The following is a 27500-nucleotide window of genomic DNA, read 5'->3' as shown; positions in this document are numbered from 1 at the left end:
CTACAGCGACCCTCGTCACCCTCGGGTCAATATAATATATCTGGCGGCACCTGTTTATTCTGGCCCTGGCCTCCGCAACCTGTTATCATGCCATTGATGACACGCATGCATATGTGTATGTTTCCCGGTGCTGCTCAGTCACCTCGTTACCAGACGTGTTGTGGCTGCTTACTTTTATTTAATATACATTTTTGTAGGTTTACGTAGCCTAATCTAACTTAAAATAAAGTAAATAATGTACGTTTAGGGAAAGTGTGAAATGTATTGACGTTGAGAATCATGTAAGAGAATTAACATAATAAAATGAACATAGGGTGCCATCAGCTAGTAGTATTCCTCACATTTGACCCGAAAATAATTCTTAACAGAGGTTGGTGTTAAGTATATGGATGCTTGTGGTGCTATCAGAGGAACACCGTGTTAGTCTTGATTATATGATGACTAACACTACATCAGATTGTGCCTTTGATTAGAGTTCATTAATATGAAATGTATCGGATAATTTGATTTCTGTCCACTTTCTCTCGTCACAGTATTTAGGTTGTATAGTATATATCCTTGGGGATGACGTCAGAGCACTCTCTTGTCGTTAGTAACCTGAGAAAAGTGTTTTGCACCATTTTTTTTAATTTCAGAAGTGTTGCAAATTTAGTTCTGAGTGTTGGTGGTGATTTTTTGCTCGGTTTAAGAAATTAACCATATTGTAGCTTTTTTTTTTTAGAGTTAAGTTTCCTTCTCTACTCTTCCTTCCTCCTCTTCCTTCCTCTTTCCCTATTCCTTCTCTTCCTAGTCTTCCTTCCTCTTTCCTTACTCCTACTCTTGTATTACCTACCTCTTACTCCTATTCTTCCACTACCTCTTACTCCTCTTCCTCCACTACCTCTTTTTCTATTCTTACTTCTCTTGCTCTTTCTCCACCTTCTTTTTTTCTCTTCCCTTTTTTCCTCTCCCTTTTTTCTCTCTTCCTGCTTTGTCCTCCAGAAGGTCTTCATTCCTCCTGGTGGAGGAGCTGTGGTCGGAGACCGCCTCCAGGTTGCTGGTGTATTACCCAGCAGTCTTGTCTTCCGGCCCTTCTCCAGTTTATTGCTACCTCTAATTGTTATTGGGCGCTGTCACCCTGTGCTATCTGATCCTCACGGAGGAAGAAGAGCAGGAGCAGTGCGATGCAAGAATAGGAGGAAAGCTGGAAGTAGTAGGAGAGATGGTTAGGGCTGAGGTATTAAGGCAGGATAGAGGATTAGAAAGTTGAATATGGAAGGGAAGAGAAGAGAATAGAAAATGGAGGCTGGAAATTGTAAAGGAGCAAGAAACAGAGATGTGTCGTGTTCTTTCACGCACCATATTATTTACATCGGTGAAATGTCATTTTCTCGCCGAGTTTACGCAGACAACATATGTTAGATGCCCGGCATCTCCATAAAGCTATTTGTTTCGGCTGAATATTGCAACAAGAGAATTTCTTGTGTCCAAAATATGAAGAACATGCGAAAGTAAACATTTCAGTATGGACTGCTTTGTTAGCTCAGCAAAAAATCATTGTTAACTTTTGAGTCATCAGCCATTTCCCTACACTAGGACGGCCACAACCGGCCTGGTCATATCAGTGCATTGTGAAATCTGGATTTCAAACTCTAATGTGTACAGATGTGATAAAGGCTATAAATGACAAGAGGAGTATTTGCTCACATATGTTAAAATCATTGAATATTGTAAACATAATAGGACTAAAAGTATGGAACTTTAACCAAGTAATTAATCTTTATAAACTACTTTCGACAACAACAACGGAGCTCACTCAGCAGATGAGGATTTTCTAAATCTTAGAAAGACTAAAGAAAATCCTGCATCAAATACATACTATTCATGTATGAGATCTTCCAAGTTTAAAATGGGTGATGGACAACAATACTGTACGTGAAAAAGTCTCAAAAATACCCCTTGAAAATACTGGAAGAGCCTGTTCAAAATCTGCACACTGCAGTTACTCCTTAAGAGGTTGAGAGGCACGGCAGACGATTGTTAAAGACTACAGTGAGTAGCAGGCTGGCTACATAAGTACACTGAGGACTAACTCATAAGAATAGTAGTCCTTGAGCCAAACTATATTTTTTTGGTTACCGGTATCATTTGGGATGATGAATTCTCATATTGATTTTTCTATTAACCCACTTGTCGGCTACCTAGTTTCAGCAAGTCTGTAGCAGCATTGTGTAACCTCGTGTTTTCCGTGGTATCAAATGACATCCTGTGTTTAAGTGCTACTTAAATATTTATTATTTAAGATTATTCCTTACAGTTTTCAGGAAAGTTTCATTATGAAGTGTTGTTATGTACCAACATAAATAAATATTCAGAGAGGGAAACAAAATGCTTATAAAATGTATATTATTCGAGATAATTCATTACAAGTTTCGGGATACCGATACTTAGTTTCAAGTAAATACTGATACCATCAAAATTAGCCGATATCCACCGATACTTTGGTACACTCGTAATATATTTAATTTATAAAGACTGTCTCATATTTCTTAAGATGAGAACAGACATTTCCTCTCTCTTTAAAGATAAGACAGTCCCCGCTTGTTTAAAGTTACCTAGTTTCATCAGGATCTTAATTTGTCGAGTTTAGTGGGAGTTGTATGATGATTCAGTTTTAGTGTCGAATAGTGCGGTGTCAAGACTAAAGTTTAAGTGGATTTCAGTTAGTAGAAAGTTTTTTTTAATATTCTTTATGATGTTACTTGCTGTGTGATGGACAGTCGAGGCTTGTAGTCCATCTTCTATAATGATCTGAAGCTTGTCTATGGACGTATATACTATTCGCCAAAAAAATCTATACTAAAAAGAGGAAACTTCAGACGACGTTTCGATCTGTACTCGACAATTATCACTTTACAACTGGGCCTACCTACTGCCTACCTGGAGGTATGTAGGTATTATAACATATTCTTCATGTCTTTACTAGTTTGTCTTTAATCTGTTTGTTCCTATATTATCTCTATGTTTGTTTCCATAAATGGATGAATGGTGATTATTTGCGCATTCGTACTTACTGACTTGTTTACAAAAGGAAAAGGGACCACTGTCTCAATGACTGTGGATGATCTGCCAAGTTGACCAGGTAGTCAACAAGAAAACCTAGCCTCAGGCTGTACTATTATCACAGTTGTTTTTGCGGGAGGGAAGATACCTCGTGTTCCCACCTAACCTACTTTGATTGCCCTTACTGATTTCATACCTCTTTTGCCTTATCAATCTAATAAATGTGTGTACTGAATTTACTTCCACCTTCATTTGAATGCATGTGAACGCAGGTTAAAGCAATTATAATGTAAAATGATTCATGAGTGAAAAACATATGTATTATTATCATCTGGTTCCACCTAGGTGCTGTCACACACGGACACGTATACAGGACATCCCAAGAGGTCAGGAACTTGGTTAATGTGAGAGGTCATTTCGAAGGTGCCTTGCACTTTAATGGTAGGAGTAATTAGCAGTTAAAAAGCACTGGTGTTATATGTACACTGAAAGAAAACTCAGTAAGTATAAATGGCCCAAGGGTTTTCAGGGCCCTTCCTCTTCGAAGGAAACTGACACATCATTCTAAGCAGTTCCTGATCGACTAAGCTGTGGTGCCTACGTCGGAATACGTTCCGCAAATTCAAACAGCTGTATTGACAAGGTCCGCAACCAGATCATCAGCAAGTAAACAAGTACGGAGACAGGACACTACCAACCAACATTTGGAAACTGTATGGAAGCCTTGTGCAACCGGGTGTTAATCTCTCTCATTAGTACGTCTGTATTTCTTGATGAATGTGGCAGCTGGAGACTTCCGTCGTACTCCATGACACGATGCTAATTACAGTTGCAATGTGAACACTGCCACGAATTCGTCTTCTGCTTACCAACTTCAAACTTCAGCTTCATTCATGTCAACAGTGCTGTGGCTGTAACTTAGGCATAACTGTTGTGTTGTAGTTGGACCAGGGAATGTTCATTTTCATTTTTTTTGCTTTATCAACAAAAGTAGTTTAAATTATGGAATCGATATTAGTTTAGGGAATAATTGCCCAGAAGCAGCTGAAGCATGTTCTAGGCATATTCCCCTAAGGAGGAAGAAGAGCAGGAGTAAAGTGGAGAGAGAAAGACGCTCCCTCTACAGAAGACGACGAAGAATCACTGAGCTCCTCAGGAACGCTAGAATATCTGATACACGGAAGGAGGCGCTGACCAGGGAAGTGGAAACTATCGAACGTAAGTTAAAGGACTCTTACAGGAACCAGGAGAGACAGGAGGAGCTTAAAGCTATTAGTGAAATTGAAAGAAATTCGAAATATTTCTTTTCATATGCCAAAAACAAAGCAAATACCACATCTAGTATCGGGCCCTTACTCAGACAGGATGGGACTTACACAGATGACAGCAAGGAAATGAGTGAAATACTGAAATCCCAGTACGGCTCTGTGTTTAGTGACCCACTAATCAGTCTGAGGATCGACGATCCAAATGATTTCTTCATGAGTGAGCCTCAAAACTCCATCGTTTTATGCCAGATTTCCGACATTACCCTAACTCCAATAGACTTTGAAAAAGCCATTGACAACATGCCCATGCACTCAGCCCCAGGCCCAGACTCGTGGAACTCTGTGTTCATTAAGAACTGCAAGAAACCCCTCTCACGTGCCCTAAGTATACTATGGAGAAGGAGCTTAGACATGGGTGAAATTCCACAGTCACTTAAAACAACGGATATAGCTCCACTCCATAAAGGTTGCAGCAAAACATTAGCTAAGAACTATAGACCAATAGCTCTAACGTCCCACATCATAAAAATCTTTGAAAGAGTGCTAAGAAGCAGGATTGCAAACCACCTGGATTCCCAAAAACTGCACAATCCAGGGCAACATGGGCTCAGGGCAGGTCGCTCCTGCCTCTCACAACTACTGGATCACTATGATATGGCCTTGGATGCGCTGGAAGAAAATCAGAATGCAGATGTAATATACACAGACTTTGCAAAAGCGTTTGACAAGTGCGATCATGGCGTAATAGCGCACAAAACACGTGCTAAAGGAATAACTGGCAAAGTGGGGAGATGGATCTTCAACTTCCTAACCAATCCAACACAAAGAGTAGTGGTCAACAGAGTTAAATCGGAGGCTGCCATAGTGAAGAGCTCTGTTCTACAAGGCACAGTACTCGCCCCCATCCTGTTCCTCATCCTCATATCAGACATAGAGATGTAATCCACAGCACCGTATCATCCTTTGCAGACGATACTAGGATCTGCATGAGGCTGTCATCTATTGAGGACACGGTTAACCTCAAGAAGATATAAATAAAGTTTTCCAGTGGGCAACGGAAAACAATATGATGTTCAATGAGGACAAATTCCAACTACTCCGTTATGGAAAGCTGGAGGAGATAGTAACTAGAACAGAGTGTACTACAAACTCTGGCCATACAATAGAGCGGAAAAATAATGTAAGGGGCCTATGGGTAGTAATGTCTGAGGATCTCACTTTCGAGGATCACAACAGTGCCACGATCACAAGTGCAAAGAAAATGATAGGATGGATAATGAGAACTTTCAAAACGAGAGCTGCCAAGCCAGTGATGATCCTTTTCAAATCACTTGTTCTCTCTAGGCTGGAATACTGCTGTACATTAACATCTCCGTTCAAAGCAGGTGAAATTGCAGTTCTAGAGAGTGTACTGCACGTATAAGTTCTATCTAGCACCTTAACTACTGGGAACGCTTGGAAGCACTGGACTTGTACTCGTTGGAACACTGGAGAGAGAGATAATCTACGCTTGGAAAATCCTGGAAGGAATGGTCCCGAATCTGCACGCAGAATCACTCCCTACGAAAGTAATAGACTGGGCAGGCGATGCAAAATACACCCAATTAAAAGTAGGGGCGCCATTGGTACACTAAGGGAAAACACCATAAATGTCCGGGGCCCGAGACTGTTCAACAGCCTCCCACCAAGCATAAGGGGAATTACCAATAAACCCCTGGCTGCCTTCAAGAGAGAGCTGGACAGATACCTAAAGTCGGTGCCGGATCAGCCGGGCTGTGGTTCGTACGTTGGACTGCGTGCGGCCAGCAGTAACAGCCTGGTTGATCAGGCCCTGATTCACCGGGAGGCCTGGTCATGGACCGGGCCGCGGGGGCGTTGATCCCCGGAATAACCTCCAGGTAGACTCCAGGTAGGTAGGTCGAGCCTCGAGAATAGGGAAAATTCCCAAAACAGGTCACATGTAAATCACAGCCATCTTGTTTTGAAGTCTCTTGTTATCCAGCTTATCATTTTCGTTGCAGTTGTGATAGTAACACTGTTGTGAGCTTTGAACAACGTAACTCCTAAGTCCCTTATATTCCTTTTATGTTTCTAAATTCTTAAACTAGCTCTGCTGAGTGTGTGTTTTGGTAGGTATCCTCTTAAGAGAGGTTCCTTTATGCTGGTAAGTGGTAAGTGGCTCTTGATCCAAGGAATTGCACCTGTCTTCCCCTTTCTTGGATAGAACTTGACTGCCTCCCTTTCACCTAGAAGATATACGACCTATACGAGTTGAACACTTCCCCTAAATAATGTGGGTAGGTATGACGGGTAAGTACTGAGTGGGTGGGGGGAGACGGCTGTGACCCATATTATTATTATAATCAAAAAGAAGCGCTAAGCTACAAGGGCTATACAGACTGCGACCCATAGAATTTCTCACATTAGTTGGAATAGTGATTGTTTATTGACTAGTGCGGAGGCATAGAATATTCATTATTATTATTTTTTTGGGTTAGCGTTAAACCCGAAAGTGTTATACAGCGCTTGCATGAAGTACGGAACAAGTTTTAAATAAAAACCATTACAGAGGTGCTAACAGCAAAGCTACTTCTACTCCTGTTTGCTGTATTCTCACACCACGAGTGATACGCCGGCAGCCTGCAACGCTTCCTGGGACTCTTCAGCTGCCCAAGTGTCAGACCTGTCATGTCAGTTTTTTAATTGGCTTGTATTTAAATATAGTTTTTTTTTATAGGCTTGTGTAACTCACCCTAACCTAGTCTAATTTAAAACAAAGAAAACAGTGTTTTTAAGGTTACATGGAACGTTCAGAAATTGACGTTGGTAATTTCATATGGAAATTAATGTATTAAAATGGGGATAAGTTAGTTACAGAAGCTGGTGAGCTCCGTCACACTCTGGGACATACACGGCTCTGACAACACTTCAGGTGAGTACCTTAATGATGGTGAAAGATTTTTGGCCCAAGGAATTAGTTACCTTTGCCTAACTCGGACGAAATCTGATTGCTTGCCATTCTCCAGGCGCTGTAAACACTCTGTGAGTTTAGTGCTGCCTCATGAATATGATAATTTCACTAACGACAAGTCTCTCTGTGCTGCCATCACATCAGACTGTGGTAGGGGTGATGTTTATGCGTCAAGAATTAGGGCAAGTGTATCCTGACGAGGGGTTTTGTAAGGTGATAAACCACTAACTTGTTAAACATCTGCAGTCTTACCGGAGCAAGGTTGTATACCCCATTTGAAAAGAAATCGAGATTCACTACATACTAGTGATTCTCGTTTCCTCGAATCGAATCACAAGAAAAGAAGTGTTCTGTTGAGGGTAAGTGTTGAGAAGGTGACAGACGAAGAGACGAAATCTAGAAAGTGTCTGGAGATGGAGAGAAATATCCAGCTAGAACTGAGTATACTACAAACTCTGATCGCACAATACAGCGGAAAAGTAATGTGAAGGACCTGGGTGTGGTAATGTCCGAAGATCTCACCTTCAAGGACCACAACAATGCCACTATCACATCTACGAGGAAACTGATAGGATGGGTAATGAGAACATTCAAAACAAGAGATGACAAGTCAATGATGATCCTTTTTAAATCACTTGTTCTCTCTAATCTGGAATACTGCTGTACATTAACATTCCCATTCAAGGCAAGCGAAATTGCAGATTTAGAGAATGTACAGAGAACCTTTACCGCACATATAAGTTCTGTCAAACACCTTAACTACTGGGAACGCCTGGAAGCACTTGACTTGTACTCTCTGGAGCCCAGGCGAGAGAGATACATCATAATCTACACCTGGAAGATCCTGGGACTACTGGTCCTTAATCTGCACACAGAGATCACGCCCTACGAAAGCAGGGCAATGCAACATACCCCCTGCCTGGAGTCTACCTGGAGGTTATTCCGGGGATCAACGCCCCCGCGGCCCGGTCCACGATCAGGCCTCCCGGTGGATCAGGGCCTGATCAACCAGGCTGTTACTGCTGGCCGCACACAGTCCAACGTACGAACCACAGCCCGGCTGATCCGCAACAACGTTTGACAAGTGCATCCAAGGCCATATCATAGTGATCCAGTAGTTGTGAGAGGCAGGAGCGACCTGCCCTGAACCCATGTTGCCCTGGATTGTGCAGTTTTTGGGAATCCAGGTGGTTTGCAATCCTGCTTCTTAGCACTCTTTCAAAGATTTTTAAGATGTGGGACGTTAGAGCTATTGGTCTATAGTTCTTAGCTAATGTTTTGCTGCAACCTTTATGGAGTGGGGCTATATCCGTTGTTTTAAGTGACTGGAATTTCACCCATGTCCAAGCTCCTTCTCCATAGCTTACTTAGGGCACGTGAGAGGGGTTTCTTGCAGTTCTTAATGAACACAGAGTTCCACGAGTCTGGGCCTGGGGCTGAGTGCATGGGCATGTTGTCAACGGCTTTTTCAAAGTCTATTGGAGTTAGGGTAATGTCGGAAAACTGGCATACATTTATGGAGTTTTGAGGCTCATGAAGAAATCATTTGGGTCGTCGATCCTCAGACTGATTAGTGGGTCACTAAACACAGAGTCGTACTGGGATTTCAGTATTTCACTCATTTCCTTGTTGTCATCTGTGTAAGTCCCATCCTGTCTGAGTAAGGGCCAGATACTAGATATGGCATTTGCTTTGTTTTTGGCATATGAAAAGAAATATTTCGATTTTCTTTCAATTTCACTAATAGCTTTAAGCTCCTCCTGTCTCTCCTGGTTCCTGTAAGAGTCATTTAACTTAAGTTCGATGGTTTTCACTTCCCTGGTCAGCGCCTCCTTCCGTGTATCAGATATTCCAGCGTTCCTGAGGAGCTCAGTGATTCTTCGTCGTCTTCTGTAGAGGGAGCGTCTTTCTCTCTCCAGTGAAAAGTAGGGGCGCCACTGGTACACTAAAAGAAAACACAATAAGTGTCCGGGGCCCAAGACTGTTCAACAGCCTCCCATCAGCCATAAGGGGTTGTCTTCAAGAGGGAGCTGGACAGATACCTAAAGCCAATGCCGGATCAGCCGGGTTGTGGTTCGTACGTGCGGCCAGCCCTAACAGCCTCGTTGATCAGGCCCTGATCCACAAGGAGGCCTGGTCATGAACCAGACCGCGGGGACATTGATCCCCGGAATGCCTTCCAAGTAGACTCCAGGTGGTTGTAGGGTGAGATAATGGCAAGTCAAGGGTAAATTGGCACTCAGGTCGGAGTCACGGGTCGGAGGGCGAGTATTCATATCTATTTCTGTGGTCCTAATATCGTGGGGAAGTATGGTACATTTTTCCAGTTTTGAGTTCTTGGTGTCCGTAATAAATGGCTAAAATCTGTCGCTTTTACTGAATTGTCTCGTGACTTTGCAAATCACTTGATCCACGCTATTTATATTGAATACTGCTTTACAATGCTTTGCGAATTTCACTGATCCACTGTGTCATCTTTGACGGGTTTCTTGGGCAGTCATTAATGTGCAGTATTCAGTAGTTGTGTAGAAGACTGTGTCCGACTGTGCTTCCTTGTCTTCGACGTCAATTATTTTTGTCCTCAGTTGTTGCTGGTTTTACGTCCTGCAGCCCATTCTCGCACCACGAGTTGATACTCGAGCAGAATTGAACGTTTCATAATTATTATCAGCCGCTTCGTTGCCAGACGCATTTTGGCCGTTTTTTTAGTTTGCTTATTTGTGGTTAAATATAGGTTCGTATAGTTTATGTAAGCTGACTAACATTAAAGAAAATAGTATTTGTAAGTTAAAATACTGGTATTGAGGACTGAATAAAAACTATACGTGGTTAAATAATATGTTGTGTTCTGACACACCCTTCCTGCTGCCCATTCTCTCCTCTCCCGACCATCCCTCGCCATCTGCCCCTCCATCCTACTCTCCCTGCCCGTCCCTCCATCATGCTCTCCCTGTCCGTCCCTCCATCCTGCTCTCCCTGCCTGCCCCTCTCCTTCTTCTTGAAAATCCTTTATTTTTTTTCTTTTTAGTTTTTATTAAGTTATACAAGCGAATCTTAAATCCTCCTTTATGGAGTCGATCAGTTTTCTTGGAACATAACCTCCCGTACGTTCCTTTAGCTCAAGGCTGCCGTCTCGGGCTGACAGGTTTCATCACCTGATGTACAACACCCATCCTGTGTGATGAAATATAACAGACTCGTAGGTAACTTTTGATGAGTAAGACACATTTGTAACACATGGATATCTTTATTGCCGGTTTTAAAGATACCCAGGTGTTGTAAATGTGCCTTATTCATGAACTCGCCGGTATTGTATACCATCAGTTACATGTGGTACAGATAACTGTTATTTCTGCTGTGTAACTATCATAAAGCAGTATATGTGATCAGCTTTGTGTATTACAAGCGTTAACAAACTATACGGAATAGTGACCTCCTTCGTATGGTGATATTCCTTCATGGGATAATATTCATTTTCCCCACTTGGGTACAAAGGTCTTTGAGAGGTGTTCAGTACAGCACCCGACTATAATGGCAGCCCCGTACCCCAGTCACTCCTTCCACTACCCCTGCAATAGAATTGTAAAGAGCATCCAGTATTGCCTTGAACGCGCGCTCCACCACCTCCTCTTTTGGTAGCAGCCGCACAGGGAATTCATTTGGTTGTGTATGCCTTTGGATGCTTCCTCGTGGTATTATATATTTTTAGTTTCGTTATGTTTTCGTGTTCTTCATTCTGTTCATGCGTTATAATTTTTACTTGTGTTCTTGGTTTCCTTCCCAACGTTGTCCTTTTTCTTGCCTTATCTTCATCCCTTCTTTTCCTCTTCCCTTTTAGGATTACCTTCCTTGGTTATTACCTTCATCTTGATATTTCTTCTGCTCGTCGGTATATATTAAAAAAAGATACATTTCTCCTTCCCTCCCTCCTTCATGTCCTCCTCTTTCCCTTCCTCATCCTCCTCCCCTCATTTTCGTTCTTTTTCCTTCATTGCTTCCTTCTTTCATTCTTCCCTTTCACCTCTTCATTCCTTTACCCGTCCTCCTTCCCTCCCTGTCTTTTCCCATCCTCAGTCCTTCTCTTCCTACTTCTCGACAGTAATATTACTGTGAAGCTTCCTTCAGTAAACTTCAGATACTCCTGGTGATATTGGCATGGCGACACTTTCAATATTAACTCAACCCTTACCTTTAAGAGAGGGGAGGATGTGTCTTGCTTGATGCTGAAGGGCTCTTGTTCCAAAAAATTGGAATTATCTTTCCCTTCCTTGGATCAAAACTTATCACCTTCCATTCACTAAGCAGTTTACCTGGAGAGAGTTCCGGGGGTCAACGCCCCCGCGGCCCGGTCTGTGACCAGGCCTGTGTATGACCTCTGCGGATGTAACGCTTACTTATGAATATAAAAAAAATAAGGCACATTCTTAAACCTGAATGATATCCAGTGAAAAAATTTGCTTTGATTTAACGGTGGCGATTTTTTTTGTGGGGGGGAGGGTTCGCCGTGTTGTAACGGCTCGGGTCTTGTCCAGTTGGTGACCCGACACCGGTGGTAATGTGTTCCACATAATACCACAGCTGGTAGAGACCAACAGAGGCGCGACAGATACCAGAAACGTCTCTGGAGTAACCCATGTTGAAGGTGCGCGCATCTTGGTTCCCAGTACCGACACTGATGCTGATACCAGTGGTCCTGGTGGGTATGGAGGTGATACCGATGCAGTTTCTGACCCTGACCCTGACCCTGTCACCAGTACTGGTGATGATAGTACTAACGACCCTGACGACTCGAGGGTTTATGATGTTGGTACTAGTGAAGCTGGCGGTAGCCCTGGTGTTGGTACTGCTATCAGTGTGGTCTCTGGCTCTGGTACCAGTGTTACTGTTAAAGTTGACTGGCTGGGGCATTGACCCCTGGAAACGTCCTTCAGATATCCAGGTATCAGGTACTTCAAAAATGGTTATAACTGAGCCCCGGAGGTCAATAATCTATAAATCTGTTCGACAACATTTAAGAGGTGGGGCCAGGAACTGTGAATCTACTCTCAACTAAGGTAGTACAAGTCTGAAGGAATGCTTCCTTGTTGTAATGATCTTTCCTAGTGCCTTAGACTACCTGGAGGGTATTCCTGGGATCAACGCCCCCGAGGCTCGGTCCACGACCAGGCCTCCCGGTGGATCAGGGCCTGATCAACCAGGCTGTTAGGACTAGCCGCACGTAGTCCAACGTACGAACCACAGCCCGGCTGACTAGACATATGGCATTACGGCCTCCTAGCATAGTTGCAAGCACAAGCAATTCTTGTGTGTCAAATAGCCAGGCTGAAATATACTGCTTTCATGGCGGCATGTTCACTCACAGGCTGAGTGGTGCTGCATTAGTGAACCTGCCCCTCGTGGTAAAAATTCTCTACAACTCCTTAATGATTATCTTTGGGTCAGTTTCTTAAACTTTTGGAGTGGCGGTGGTCAAGCTAGGTGTACTAGCCTTGGTGATGGTCGGCGGCAGCGGCAGCAGTGTGCCACATCTCGCCAGTATCCTCGCCGTCACCGCCGCCGCCACCACGCCTGTCTGGGTTTTCCAGATAGTGGAGGCCTCGCGGGGTGAGGGGGGGGGGGTGAGGCGCACACATGATAGCCCCGAATCCGGCACCCTCCACGCATCATGTTTCCCCACACCATTCCACGCTACCCCCCCCCCACACACACATTCCCTACATGCTCTTTTCAGCTACTTCCATCAGTGTGTACCTCCCACTCCTTCACGCCTCCCACCCTCTGTGCCTCCATCCCTTTGTACCTCCCACTCTATTCGCCTCCTTTGTTTCGTGCCTCCCTTCCCCTGTACCTCCGCCTGTTCGTGCCTCCTTTATATATCTGCCACTTTTCTTCGTACCTCATTCCTTGTGTACCTTCCTCATTTCGTCCTTCCCTCCTTTTGTACCTACCTCAGTTTACCTCAATCTTTTCTTCATACCTTCTACCCCTCTTCATACCACCTTCCCTTTCTCAATACCTCCCTCCATCACTTCAAACCTTTTTTCCCCCTATCGTGTGTTGGTGCCGCCGGTGGCACTGGGTATGCTGACACATCACAAAGTGGGCATTGCGTGCTTAGTTGAATTAGTGGGAGAGACAACGTTGGGGAAGGGCTTGTTAACAAGCACACGCCTTCACTATTCACATCATGGACCTCCCGCACAAGTACATTCCTCACTCTCAGTATGTGACCAAACTTTCTTTTACCTTTCACTGTTTACTTAGTGAAAGCGTTGGATTGTTTTACTGGACGGTGTGTGGGGTGCCAGTTTGAAATTTTTACTTCCCACTGCTGTCCTTGTCTTGTAGACCATAGAATAAAGGTAACCAAAAATTGATTGTGATCTATCAGTAGATCGCCGTTTAATAAAATATATCTTCGTGGATTGACAATATGTTCACCTCATATTATACATATACTCTCAAGCCTAGACTGAGTCAAGGTCTGCAAGCTTGTCTGTTATCTGTGAATGGGGATTGCCAGTTGACAGAAACTGGGTTGTAGTGAATCATACAGGGAGAACGTTGGGAAAAGTAAATCTTGTCTCACTTAAATATGGCTACCTCTGCCATAGAAAGTATAAATAAAAATTCCAGTTCTGAAAACAACAATAAAATATTTTTTTATTATAGGATTATAGAGAATATGAAATAGAATACTATTACATTAGAATATTGACATTTTTAATTTTAACGAGTGTTGTTAACTTTTAAATACATTTTCTTGAGGTCGTATTCCAGAGCCGACACAGATACAGTGTTTCTTTATTCCAGGTTTTTCGCTTATAATTTGAGAATTTTCGTCCTGTCAGCTACAACTAGGGAAATATTATGGAACTATTGCAATGTTCACTTTGCAGGTGCTCTCATGTCAATTTTATATAGACCATTCCCGATATTTGATAACTTGCATCATCCTTGTATCTTGCTAGGAAGAAGGTTGGGATTGTTATTGCAGTGTTTGGGCGCTGATTCAAAAAAAATTAAAAATAATATGGTATTTTTTCCATGAAATAATTTGAGTATGCGTCTTCTGAAGGGCTTCAATCCTTACTGTTTGGTCCTTCATATGAAAAAGGGCGATGCTGTTTACTAAAGGGTTGGACTGTGCAGGTATTGTTGGATTCTGTGCGATAACTACAGGATGTATTTTCTCGTGACATCAAACTCTTAACACTGATGTGTTTTCCTCAAAGGAACTTTACCTTGATTTTGAGTTCTTTAAGTTTCAATTTGATATTATTATTAAAATTGGTTTCCATGCAGTAACTGAAGAATGGCTCTTCTGATCGACTTCAAACCTTAAATACTTAGACAAACGTTTGAAGTCATCTTGGCCTGTGTAGTTGCCAATTTGCCTTTTTCTAAGTAATTCGAACATTAGTTTCCATGCAATAACCTGTGATGACTTTTCTAATTATCTACAAGTCTTCATTCCTGATATTTAAACACTTTAGAAACTCATCATAATACTAGTATAGATTACCGACAAGCTGATGAATAAAGACACACTTAGGTAACTTTAATGCCGAAACATATCACTTATCCTCCGACGCTGGTGGTAGTTTTTGTGCCCAGGGACACAAGGGTCTCTTCTCTGGAGGGTGGCCTACTTTCCCCACAGTGTGCTTGCCTTAGAAAAAGCCCAACATCTTGTGGTGGGGATATTTTTCTTTTCGTCTAAATTTGCTGTGACTTGTGTCTAATGACTCGAGACGAAATAGGGATATTTTTTTTAATACGAATAATTGACTGAATTGTTTGGATGCCTTGTGATGATGCCTTCTGTAATATAACTGTAAATTAGTGACAGTAGCAGTAAGATCCACATTTTCACTGATATTTGTAGCTTCTTTCCTAGGGGGGGACTCTGCTTTTTTTTTCTCCTTTTTTCCAGTTTCCATGACATTAAATTTGTTCTTGTTGAGCTCTAGCAGCCATATGTTGGACCATGTCTGCAGTCTCCTGATCTCTCTGGAGCCGTCTGTGTGTGCGCGTTCACAATCGCCTGTGGCGAGGACGGCAAGGTTACCCCAGCAAAACCTTATAAGGGGAACACCGTTTTCTATAATTCATGCCCAAGTTCATGACTGGTTATCATGAATCCAGTTTTTTTACGTTGCAGATGTTTTCCCTTAAGCGTATAACAACAATATTAAGGCAACAGCAGGAAACTAAGTGGTTTGCACAATGAAGGTATGAACGTAGTTTATTGGAAGAAATTTATCCCAACACAATTTCTCCTTTTACATTTTTTTGGGAGGAGGGGGGGGCGTTCTTAAGAGCCTGTTCTTTGTTCCTGTAATCACCTGATGCAGGTGTCAGAGGCACGACCTTCAGAGTTTACCTGATGGTACCTGTACTGAGAGTTCAATTACGGCCCGCATAGAGCCAGTAAAGCATTTAAATTACTGGAAACACCTTAAAATTCTAAATATGTACTCACTGAAGCGGAGAGAGATGCATGATAATATATCCGTAGAAACTACTTCAGGCATTGTCCCAAATCTGCACACTGCCTTAGAAACATACTGGAGTAAGAGATGTGGAAGAAAGTGTAAAATAAACCCAGTGAAAAGCGGGGACACAATAAAAGAACATTATCAACATCCGTGGTCTCAGATTATTCAACATCTTACCAAAAGATATCAGACGCACTGCTGGGACAAGTACAGAAGTCTTCAAGAGGAAACCGGACATCTCAACCAAGTGCCAGATCAACCAGGCTGTGAACCAGACAAACTTGGCCCATAGCCAGGCTTCGGGGGTAGAAAAACTCTCGCGACTCATCAAAGGAATAAAGGTACCTACCTGGTAGTTACCTGGGGATGGTTGACCACTTGGTCAGTTTTGTTGTTGGTACTCCAGGCAAGCACTGACGCGAGCTCCATAATTTGGCTGATCAAGAAGAGATTAAAATGAACAAGTTTTCTCTTGAAGACAAATAGGGGGTCTGTTATTATTTTCCCTTATATGATCAGGGTGTTGAAAAGCTTGAACCCTTCGTACTTATTAAGCTATCCCTTAAAGCTTATTGCACCCTTGCTTTTCATTGATGATATTTTGTATCATAAACCATGCCTTCCACTCTGGTAAAGGGTTATTGCATGACCAGATATGGAACCAGTATTTTAAATGTAAATTACGATGCATTTTTCTCGCCTGGATTCCAAGGAGTACAGTTCCAGGGATTTTGAGCATTCCCAATAATTAAGGGGTTTCTCATGAACTGATTTGGGTTGTGGAAGGTCTTTAAATCTACAATTTTCCATCATGAAGTAGGGTTGTTATTGTGCAGCAGAATTCTAGTCTAAAGTGTACAAATGCTGTAAATAACAGCATCATTTGATTGGCATCCCTTGTATTGAATGTTCTTATTATCCACATTATTATTTTACTCGCTATAAGGGATAAGTTCCTATAGCCATCTGTTGGTATAAAAAGTGGTGGTTGGGAACTTAGGTCTTCATACTTTGCGTGCCACTAAGTGGTATATGCACATCAGCGCCACCTAGGAACCGGGGTAACGGGGCACCAGCAGCAACAGCCAGGTTGATCAGGCTAGCACCAGACGAGCCTGGCCCATGGCCGGGCTCTGGGAGTAGAAAGACTCGAAACTCATCAAAGGTATAACAGAGGTATCCAACTGGTAAATGACGGCCTGGAAGTAAATCTTTTCTTTTTTTTTCTTGGTGATCAGACCCTGGTTCTCTCTTTACTCTCCACTTCTTTCTTGATCACGTAAGAAGCTCTATCCATTATTGAATAGTCTTGACTTTCTTGTGTAATATCTTTATATCTGGTTACCAGCTGCGACTTTGACACCCAGTTCTTCTGACCGTCGCTCCATGTGAGAGAGTATTCTTCTGGTAATTCATCCCCTTGAGGAAGGTCCCTTGATGCCGGTGAGGGTCTCTTGAGCCAAGGAATTGAAATTATGCTCCCTTCTCTAAATGTAAATATAATAATAAAAATAATAATCCCTTCCGTTAATATAAATATAAATAAATAAAAATAATCTTAGCTAACAGGGTTGGTGTGGGTCACACACATCGTGCTGATAAACCATGATGACATCTTAGTTTTATTACTGTAATCCCGTTTTGAATACAACTATTGATTAATTATCTGGTGCTTGGCACATGACTCCATCTTCAGGAACACAATATAGGTTGGAAATCTGAGGTCTTGTAAAGAATCGCGTCGGAGTCTTGACTCGTTTTATTGGTTCTAGATTGGACTTGATCAGTCGTCGCTGTTAATGGCGTAGTTCATCACTATCTACTACATGTCGGCTGCCAGCACTGTCCGAATAACTCCTCTCCATCTTCGGTGTAGAGAGTCTCTAAAACATTCTCCAGAACATCGACCACCTCAGTAGTTCACCTCAAGATGCTGGGTCGCCTTTATATTTACTGTCGTTTTCGTTTTTCTACTTGTTTCTAAAATTATTCAATTACTTTATTATTTATGGGTAAAATAAGTATTGGGTTTTCTCTGAGTTATAAATATGTATTTATTTGTTTATTCTTAAAAACAAAAAAAAAAATGTTTTCCAAAGAGAAATACAGCTTCCCAGATTAGCATCGGGGCAGACCCTGTAGCACCACGAAGTCTGTGACAATTTCGCTAATACTGACAAATGAAAATAACTTTTGTACTCTTTGAGCTTAAGATCTTTAGACATGGCGACATTCCTTCCCGTGGTTTTTATTCTGTTTCTCTATTTCTTTAGGGGATTAATTGCATTTCGTGTACTCTTTTTAGGTTCTTTATCCTCAGTAGTTTTCCATAAAGCAGCTGATATTCCTCCTTCTTCAGCATATATATATATATTTTTTTTTTTGTAGCATTTTCTCTCTCTCTCTCTCTCTCTCTCTCTCTCTCTCTCTCTCTCTCTCTCTCTCTCTCTCTCTCTCTCTCTCTCTCTCTCTCTCTCTCTCTCTCTCTCTCTCTCTCTTCAATCATTTACAGTACCTGATCTCATGATCTCAACTTCCTTCTGTGGCTATTCATTAGCACAAATTCCGTTTCGGCCTTACTATGTTTTTTTTTTAATTGCCTTTCTTCTCCCCTTTTAATCATTGAATAGTTGTTTCTAATGCTTGATTCATTGTTTTTTTACTGCTCTCATTTTTTCCGTGATATCTGTGCGTTTTTTTAGTCTTCCTCTCTCTGCAGTTATCTGTAAACCATAAGCTTTCTATGTGCTTTACGTACCCTCTCTGCCTTGTTGGTATAAATCTGTCTGTGGCTTCTTTATGGATCATGAGTAGCCGCTCCATCTCCGATAATGTCTTGCTGTCCATTTTTCTTTCCTACTGTACGTCGTTCAGAAACTCGCATTCCTTTATTGATATCTCTCATAATTTAGTTTTTCTTGCATGTCTCTGCTGTCACTTTTTTCGATCCCCACCCAGCACCAGGTAGTCGTTACATAGGACCGTTTGGGTCAGTGGCTCCTAGTAGTTCCTTATGATCAGTATTCGTTGCCCTGTATGTGTTTGTGTAGGTATGTACATAGGGAAGCTCCACTAGAGGGAAAGGTAGTTTGCTAGTTAAGACTGTGTATCATGCCTTAATTGCTGACAGAGTGATGGAGAGTAGAATCAGGAGTAGAGAAAAAAAATCGTGATGCTGGAGGCCGAACAGGTGGTTGCATGCAGGTAACTGTGTTGGTTATCAGCCAGACACTAACTACCTGAGACACCAGGTTGTTCGACACCTTTATGGCTCCTCGCCTTCCTCTCGGGTTTTGAAGACGGCAATCGCTACATCTTATATATATATATGTGTATATATGCAAGACAAGCCACTGGGGCTTGTCTTGCATGGTTAAGATCGCCTGTCTGCGGTTGTATTGCAGTATGTGTACTCACCTAGTTGTACTCACCTAGTTGAGGTTGCGGGGGTCGAGTCCGAGCTCCTGGCCCCCGCCTCTTCACTGATCGCTACTAGGTCACTCTCCCTGAACTGTGAGCTTTATCATACCTCTGCTTAAAGCTATGTATGGATCCTGCCTCCACTACATCGCTTCCCAAACTATTCCACTTACTGACTACTCTGTGGCTGAAGAAATACTTCCTAACATCCCTGTGATTCATCTGTGTCTTCAACTCCCAACTGTGTCCCCTTGTTACTGTGTCCAATCTCTGGAACATCCTGTCTTTGTCCACCTTGTCAATTCCTCTCAGTATTTTGTATGTCGTTATCATGTGTCCCCTATCTCTCCTGTCCTCCAGTGTCGTCAGGTTGATTTCCCTTAACCTCTCCTCGTAGGACATACCTCTTAGCTCTGGGACTAGTCTTGTTGCAAACCTTTGCACTTTCTCTAGTTTCTTTACGTGCTTGGCTAGGTGTGGGTTCCAAACTGGTGCCGCATACTCCAATATGGGCCTAACATACACGGTGTACAGGGTCCTAAACGATTCCTTATTAAGATGTCGGAATGCTGTTCTGAGGTTTGCTAGGCGCCCATATGCTGCAGCAGTTATTTGGTTGATGTGCGCTTCAGGAGATGTGCCTGGTGTTATACTCACCCCAAGATCTTTTTCCTTGAGTGAGGTTTGTAGTCTCTGGCCCCCTAGACTGTACTCCGTCTGCGGTCTTCTTTGCCCTTCCCCAATCTTCATGACTTTGCACTTGGTGGGATTGAACTCCAGGTGCCAATTGCTGGACCAGGTCTGCAGCCTGTCCAGATCCCTTTGTAGTTCTGCCTGGTCTTCGATCGAGTGAATTCTTCTCATCAACTTCACGTCATCTGCAAACAGGGACACCTCAGAGTCTATTCCTTCCGTCATGTCATTCACAAATACCAGAAACAGCACTGGTCCTAGGACTGACCCCTGTGGGAACCCGCTGGTCACAGGTGCCCACTCTGACACCTCGCCACGTACCATGACTCGCTGCTGTCTTCCTGACAAGTATTCCCTGATCCATTGTAGTGCCTTCCCAGTTATCCCTGCTTGGTCCTCCAGTTTTTGCACCAATCTCTTGTGTGGAACTGTGTCAAACGCCTTCTTGCAGTCCAAAAATATGCAATCCACCCACCCCTCTCTCTCTTGTCTTACTGCTGTCACCATGTCATAGAACTCCAGTAGGTTTGTGACACAGGATTTCCCGTCCCTGAAACCATGTTGGCTGCTGTTGATGAGATCATTCCTTTCTAGGTGTTCCACCACTCTTCTCCTGATAATCTTCTACATGATTTTGCATACTATACATATCAGTGACACTGGTCTGTAGTTTAATGCTTCATGTCTGTCTCCTTTTTTAAAGATTGGGACTACATTTGCTGTCTTCCATGCCTCAGGCAATCTCCCTGTTTCGATAGATGTATTGAATATTGTTGTTAGGGGTACACAGCGCCTCTGCTCCCTCTCTCAATACCCGTGGGGAGATGTTATCTGGCCCCATTGCCTTTGAGGTATCTAGCTCACTCAGAAGCCTCTTCACTTCTTCCTCGGTTGTGTGCACTGTGTCTAGCACATGGTGGTGTGCCCCACCTCTCCGTCTTTCTGGAGCCCCTTCTGTCTCCTCTGTGAACACTTCTTTGAATCTCTTGTTGAGTTCCTCACATACTTCACGGTCATTTCTTGTTGTCTCTCCTCCTTCCTTCCTTAGCCTGATTACCTGGTCCTTGACTGTTGTTTTCCTCCTGATGTGGCTGTACAACAGTTTCGGGTCAGATTTGGCTTTCGCTGCTATGTCATTTTCATATTGTCTTTGGGCCTCCCTTCTTATCTGTGTATATTCGTTTCTGGCTCTACGACTGCTCTCATTATTCTCCTAGGTCCTTTGCTTTCTATATTTCTTCCATTCCCTGGCACACTTGGTTTTTGCCTCCCTGCACCTTTGGGTAAACCATGGGCTCATCCTGGCTTTTTCATTATTCCTGTTACCCTTGGGTACAAACCTCTCCTCAGCCTCCTTGCATTTTGTTGCTACATATTCCATCATCTCATTAACTGGCTTCCCTGTGTGTGTGTGTGTTTGTTTGTGTGTGTGTGTGTGTGTGTTTGTGTGTGTGTGTGTGTGTGTGTGTGTGTGTGTGTGTGTGTGTGTGTGTGTGTGTGTGTGTGTGTAAAATAATATATCATTATGAAAATGGGAAATTATTTGTCAAAGCTTTTCAGATTGTTAAGGATCTGTCATCAGGTTAGAATAGCTGATAGAATAAGTAACCGAAGTTAATAGTAACAGTAGTGGTGAGGTAGCAGTGGTGGTTGTGGTAATCAAACAGACGAGGAACGGAAACCAGGAAACACAGATGGCAGCTAAAGTCGCAGATAACTCACAGGGACGTTAGGATCTACTACTTCAGTAGACAGTGAGGCAGTGGGGTAAACATTCATACATAGTTTCAAGGTAGAAGTGATCGAGGGGGCCCTGGAGCCCGCAAAGTAGTAAAACCAAAAATATCTGTAGGTTGCCTGTAGCTGTTTCGGAGGCCACCGCCTCCGTGGCCAAGTTCCACACTACACCTGGTCCTGGCCTGATCCATCAGGCTGTTGGTGCTCGCCGGGCGCAACCCAACATATGCACCACATCCTGGTTGATCAGAAACTGATTTGAGACGTTTGTAGAGTTCCCTCTTGAAGACAGCCAAGGGTATTTTTGTAATCCCTGGTTATGCATGAAGGGAGGGTGTTGAAGAGTCGTGCAAGAAGTTTAAAACCAATCCCTCTAGACTCTTTCAGGTGTAGATTATGATTTATCTTTCTCGCTTACGTTCTAAGGAGTACAATTCGAGAGGCGCCAGATACACAGTAATTTAGATCTTTGACGCAGTGTATATGAGCTGTGAAGGTCCTCTGTGCATTTTCAAGTTGTGCAGTTTTGCCTGCCTTGAAGTAGGCCGTTAGTATACAGCAGAACTCCAGCCTAGAGAGGAGTGACCTGAACAGACACACATCATTGGCTTGGCATATCTTGTTTTGAAAGTTTTAGTTATCCAATCTGTCATTTTCCTTGCAGTGGCTTCTTCACAGTCAGGTGGGGTTAGATTTAGATCAGAAATTAGGGAGATGTCAACAGCATTTTGTGTCTCATTCATGAAGAACTAATCGGGGTCATCAATCTTCAGGCCGATTATTGGGTCACTGAACAACGAGTCGTACTGAGGCTTAAGTATTTTACTCATTTCTTTGTTGTCATTAGTGTATGTTCCATCTCCTTTAATCAGAAGCCCTGTATTGGTATCGGTATTTGTGGATATCGGCTAATTTTTATGGTACCTAATCGGGATCGGCCTAAAATTTGGTATCGGTATCGAGAAAAATTCCGGTATTATTCCATCCCTGATGAGTGTGGTTATATGTAGCATAACTACCTTTTATTGCAACGTTTCGCTGTAAAGAGAGTGAAACGTTGTTGATTTGAAAAATCTCTCCATAGAGTGACAAGATGTCACGATAAAGGTTTAGTCTGCTACATGTGTCTCTTATGCGCTCTAACTTGGCGGCGGCAGTGCGCTCTTCATCCAACTGGTCGAATAGCACACTAGTCAAGATGGGGGACCAGGAGCTACGCATCGACCCTACACACAAAACTAGGTGTCCGAAATCATCTTCCCTATTATCTAATGGTGAGCAAGGCACTGTTACTGGAGGAAGATGGTGGTGAGAAAGGCACTGTTACTTGAGGAAGATGGTGGTGAGTAAGGCACTGTTACTGGATGAAGATGATTGAGTAAGGCACTGTTACTTGAGGAAGATGGTGGTGAGTAAGGCACTGTTACTAGAGGAAGATGGTGGTGAGCAAGGCACTGTTACTGGAGGAAGATGGTGGTGAGTAAGGCACTGTTACTGGAAGAAGATGGTTGTGAGTAAGGCACTGTTACTGGAGGAAGATGATGGTGAGTAAGGCACTGTTACTAGAGGAAGATGGTGGTGAGTAAGGCACTGTTACTGGAGGAAGATGGTGGTGAGTAAGGCACTGTTACTTGAGGAAGATGGTGGTGAGTAAGGCACTGTTACTTGAGGAAGATGATGGTGAGTAAGGCACTGTTACTGGAGGAAGATGGTGGTGAGTAAGGCACTGTTACTGGAGGAAGATGGTGGTGAGTAAGGCACTGTTACTTGAGGAAGATGGTGGTGAGTAAAGCACTGTTACTTGAGGAAGATGGTGGTGAGTAAGGCACTGTTACTTGAAGAAGATGGTGGTGAGTAAGGCACTGTTACTGGAGGAAGATGGTGGTGAGTAAGGCACTGCTGCTGAAGGAAGTTGGTGGTGAGTAAGGCACTGTTACTAGAGGAAGATGGTGGTGAGTAAGGCACTGTTACTGGATGAAGATTGTGGTGAGTAAGGCACTGTTACTGGAGGAAGATGATAGTGAGTAAGGCACTGTTACTGGAGGAAGATTGTGGTGAGTAAGGCACTGTTACTGGAGGAAGATGGTGGTGAGTAAGGCACTGTTACTGGAGGAAGATGGTAGTGAGTAAGGCACTGTTACTGGAGGAAGATGGTGGTGAGTAATGCACTGTTACTGGAGGAATATGGTGGTGAGTAAGGCACTGTTACTGGAGGAAGATGGTGGTGAGTAAGGCACTGTTGCTGGAGGAAGATGGTGGTGAGTAAGATACTGTTACTGGAGGAAGATGGTGGTGAGTAAGGCACTGTTACTGGAGGAAAATGGTGGTGAGTAAGGCACTGTTACTTGAGGAAGATGGTGGTGAGTAAGGCACTGTTACTTGAGGAAGATGGTGGTGAGTAAGGCAATGTTACTTGAGGAAGATGGTGGTGAGTAAGGCACTGTTACTGGAGGAAGATAGTGGTGAGTAAGGCACTGTTACTGGAGGAATATGGTGGTGAGTAAGGCACTTACTGGAGGAAGATGGTGGTGAGTAAGGCACTGTTACTAGAGGAAGATGGTGGTGAGTAAGGCACTGTTACTGGAGGATGATGGTGGTGAGTAAGGCACTGTTACTGGAGGAAGATGGTGGTGAGTAAGGCACTGTTACTATAGGAAGATGTTGGTGAGTAAGGCACTGTTACTGGAGGAAGATGGTGGTGAGTAAGGCACTGTTGCTGGAGGAAGATGGTGGTGATTAAGATACTGTTACTGGAGGAAGATGGTGGTGAGTAAGGCACTGTTACTGGAGGAAAATGGTGGTGAGTAAGGCACTGTTACTTGAGGAAGATGGTGGTGAGTAAGGCACTGTTACTTGAGGAAGATGGTGGTGAGTAAGGCAATGTTACTTGAGGAAGATGGTGGTGAGTAAGGCACTGTTACTGGAGGAAGATGGTGGTGAGTAAGGCACTGTTACTTGAGGAAGATGGTGGTGAGTAAGGCACTGTTACTGGAGGAAGATGGTGGTGAGTTAGGCACTGTTACTTGAGGAAGATGGTGGTGAGTAAGGCATTGTTACTTGAGGAAGATGGTGGTGAGTAAGGCACTGTTACTGGAGGAAGATGGTGGTGAGTAAGGCACTGTTACTTGAGGAAGATGCTGGTGAGTAAGGCACTGTTACTGGAGGAAGATGGTGGTGAGTAAGGCACTGTTACTGGAGGAAGATGGTGGTGAGTAAGGCACTGCTGCTGGAGGAAGTTGGTGGTGAGTAAGGCACTGTTACTAGAGGAAGATGGTGGTGAGTAAGGCACTGTTACTGGAGGAAGATTGTGGTGAGTAAGGCACTGTTACTGGAGGAAGATGGTGGTGAGTAAGGCACTGTTACTTGAGGAAGATGCTGGTGAGTAAGGCACTGTTACTGGAGGAAGATGGTGGTGAGTAAGGCACTGTTACTGGAGGAAGATGGTGGTGAGTAAGGCACTGCTGCTGGAGGAAGTTGGTGGTGAGTAAGGCACTGTTACTAGAGGAAGATGGTGGTGAGTAAGGCACTGTTACTGGAGGAAGATTGTGGTGAGTAAGGCACTGTTACTGAAGGAAGATGGCAGTGAGTAAGGCACTGTTACTGGAGGAAGATGGTGGTGAGTAAGGCACTGTTACTGGAGGAAAATGGTGGTGAGTAAGGCACTGTTACTTGAGGAAGATGGTGGTGAGTAAGGCAATGTTACTTGAGGAAGATGGTGGTGAGTAAGGCACTGTTACTGGAGGAAGATGGTGGTGAGTAAGGCACTGTTACTTGAGGAAGATGGTGGTGAGTAAGGCACTGTTACTGGAGGAAGATGGTGGTGAGTAAGGCACTGTTACTTGAGGAAGATGGTGGTGAGTAAGACACTGTAACTAGAGGAAGATGGTGGTGAGTAAGGCACTGTTACTGGAGGAAGATTGTGGTGAGTAAGGCACTGTTACTTGAGGAAGATGCTGGTGAGTAAGGCACTGTTACTGGAGGAAGATGGTGAGTAAGGCACTGTTACTGGAGGAAGATGGTGGTGAGTAAGGCATTGCTGCTGGAGGAAGTTGGTGGTGAGTAAGGCACTGTTACTAGAGGAAGATGGTGGTGAGTAAGGCACTGTTACTGGAGGAAGATTGTGGTGAGTAAGGCACTGTTACTGAAGGAAGATGGCAGTGAGTAAGGCACTGTTACTGGAGGAAGATGGTGGTGAGTAAGGCACTGTTACTGGAGGAAGATGGTGGTGAGTAAGGCACTGTTACTGGAGGAATATGGTGGTGAGTAAGGCACTTACTGGAGGAAGATGGTGGTGAGTAAGGCACTGTTACTGGAAGAAGATGGTGGTGAGTAAGGCACTGTTACTAGAGGAAGATGGTGGTGAGTAATGCACTGTTACTGGAGGAAGATGGTGGTGAGTAAGGCACTGTTGCTGGAGGAAGATGGTGGTGAGTAAGGCACTGTTACTGGAAGAAGATGGTGGTGAGTAAGGCACTGTTACTAGAGGAAGATGGTGGTGAGTAAGGCACTGTTACTGGAGGAAGATGGTGGTGAGTAAGGCACTGTTGCTGGAGGAAGATGGTGGTGAGTAATGCGCTGCCATTGTTTTGAGACGAATTAGTTATTAGGACCTGTTGATGGAGAGTGTTGCGAGAACGCTAGGTATTACTGGTTTAAGATGGAACTAGGGATATTGATGGAAGAAGATGTATTTACTTGGGTCTATTGATGGAGGGAGATGAGGCTTGGAATTAATTATATTGAGGGAGAACGACGGAGCTAGGGACCACTGATGACAAAAGATGGAATTGGGGACTGTTGATGTAGGGACATGAAGGAGCTAGTGGACAATTGTTGGAAGAAGATGTAGGAGCTAGGGGACTGTTATTGGAAGATGTAGGAGCTAGGAGACTGTTAATGGAAAATGTAGGAGCTTAGGGACTGTTGATGGAAGATGTAGGAGCTTAGGGACTATTGATGGAAGGAAAAGTAGGAGCTAGGGCACTTAATGATTACCTGTTGATTTTTCAAGGGATCATCGCTCCATTTGTTCTGTTTCAAGACGAAGTTTATGTCGACGGCTTGGTCAGTCAGGTTGTTGCTCGCGTCAGTCTAACACCACAGGGTGGGTGACCAAGAATTGTTTTAAGAAACTTAACAATTACTTTTTTGAAGACCGGAGTATGGGTAATTCTTACATATGAAAAGTTAGTGTTGAAAAAAATAATTGAAGCCTGTTGCTTACTTAATTATCTCTTAGTGTACTTGTCGCGTCACTTGTTTTCATTGGGGATATCATGCGCCGTCTGTCATGCTTCTCAGGGTGCAGATTTGGAATAGGTCTTTCCAGTATTTTACAGGTGTAAATTTTGTGCATCATTCTCGCCTGCATTTCTTCATGTAGTCGATTTCGGTATTCATTGCCCCCGCCGCCCAGTCCGAGACTAAGCCTCCTGGAGTGGGTGTGGGACTGCTGGAGTTGGGAAGGCGGCTGGGCAGAAGAGATCGTGGAGTTGGGGAGAGACGGCCAGGCAGGTAAGGGCGGGGAGTGGGTCTCCAGCTTCAAATGTGTTTGTAATTGATCATTTACGAACATTAACCCGCGTCCTGGGAGGTAATTAAGATCCTTCTCTGGAACTTGATTATTTCTTCAGCTTCTGCGCCATTCCAGAGAGAAGGTGAGAGAAAAGGGGAAAGAGACGAAGAGGAAAATTAAGAGACGGGAGAGGGAAAAAAGATGACGTTCTCTCGCGGCTTCTCTCCTCCATTGTTTCTCTTCACACCCATCTTATTCCAAAGGAAAAGAAAAAGTTGGTACCTGGAAGGGGTAAGGGTTACGGGAAGGGGGCATACCTCACTGCTTCCCACCACCATCCTAAGAGAAAGAAT

The 27500-nt window shown here is 43.6% G+C and overlaps 1 long non-coding RNA gene across 3 annotated transcripts in view; it reads left to right on the top strand.

The window, feature by feature from the left end:
- Positions 1–27500, top strand: part of LOC138852383 (uncharacterized) — a 387670-nt gene that overhangs the window by 210124 nt on the left and 150046 nt on the right. The gene's annotated exons all lie outside the window — the stretch shown is intronic.

Source organism: Cherax quadricarinatus, chromosome 7 (assembly GCF_038502225.1).
Source record: "Cherax quadricarinatus isolate ZL_2023a chromosome 7, ASM3850222v1, whole genome shotgun sequence".
Taxonomy (NCBI): Eukaryota; Metazoa; Arthropoda; class Malacostraca; order Decapoda; family Parastacidae; genus Cherax; species Cherax quadricarinatus.
Note: the sequence above shows the minus strand (reverse complement) of the source record. Positions and strands in the feature narration are given on the sequence as shown.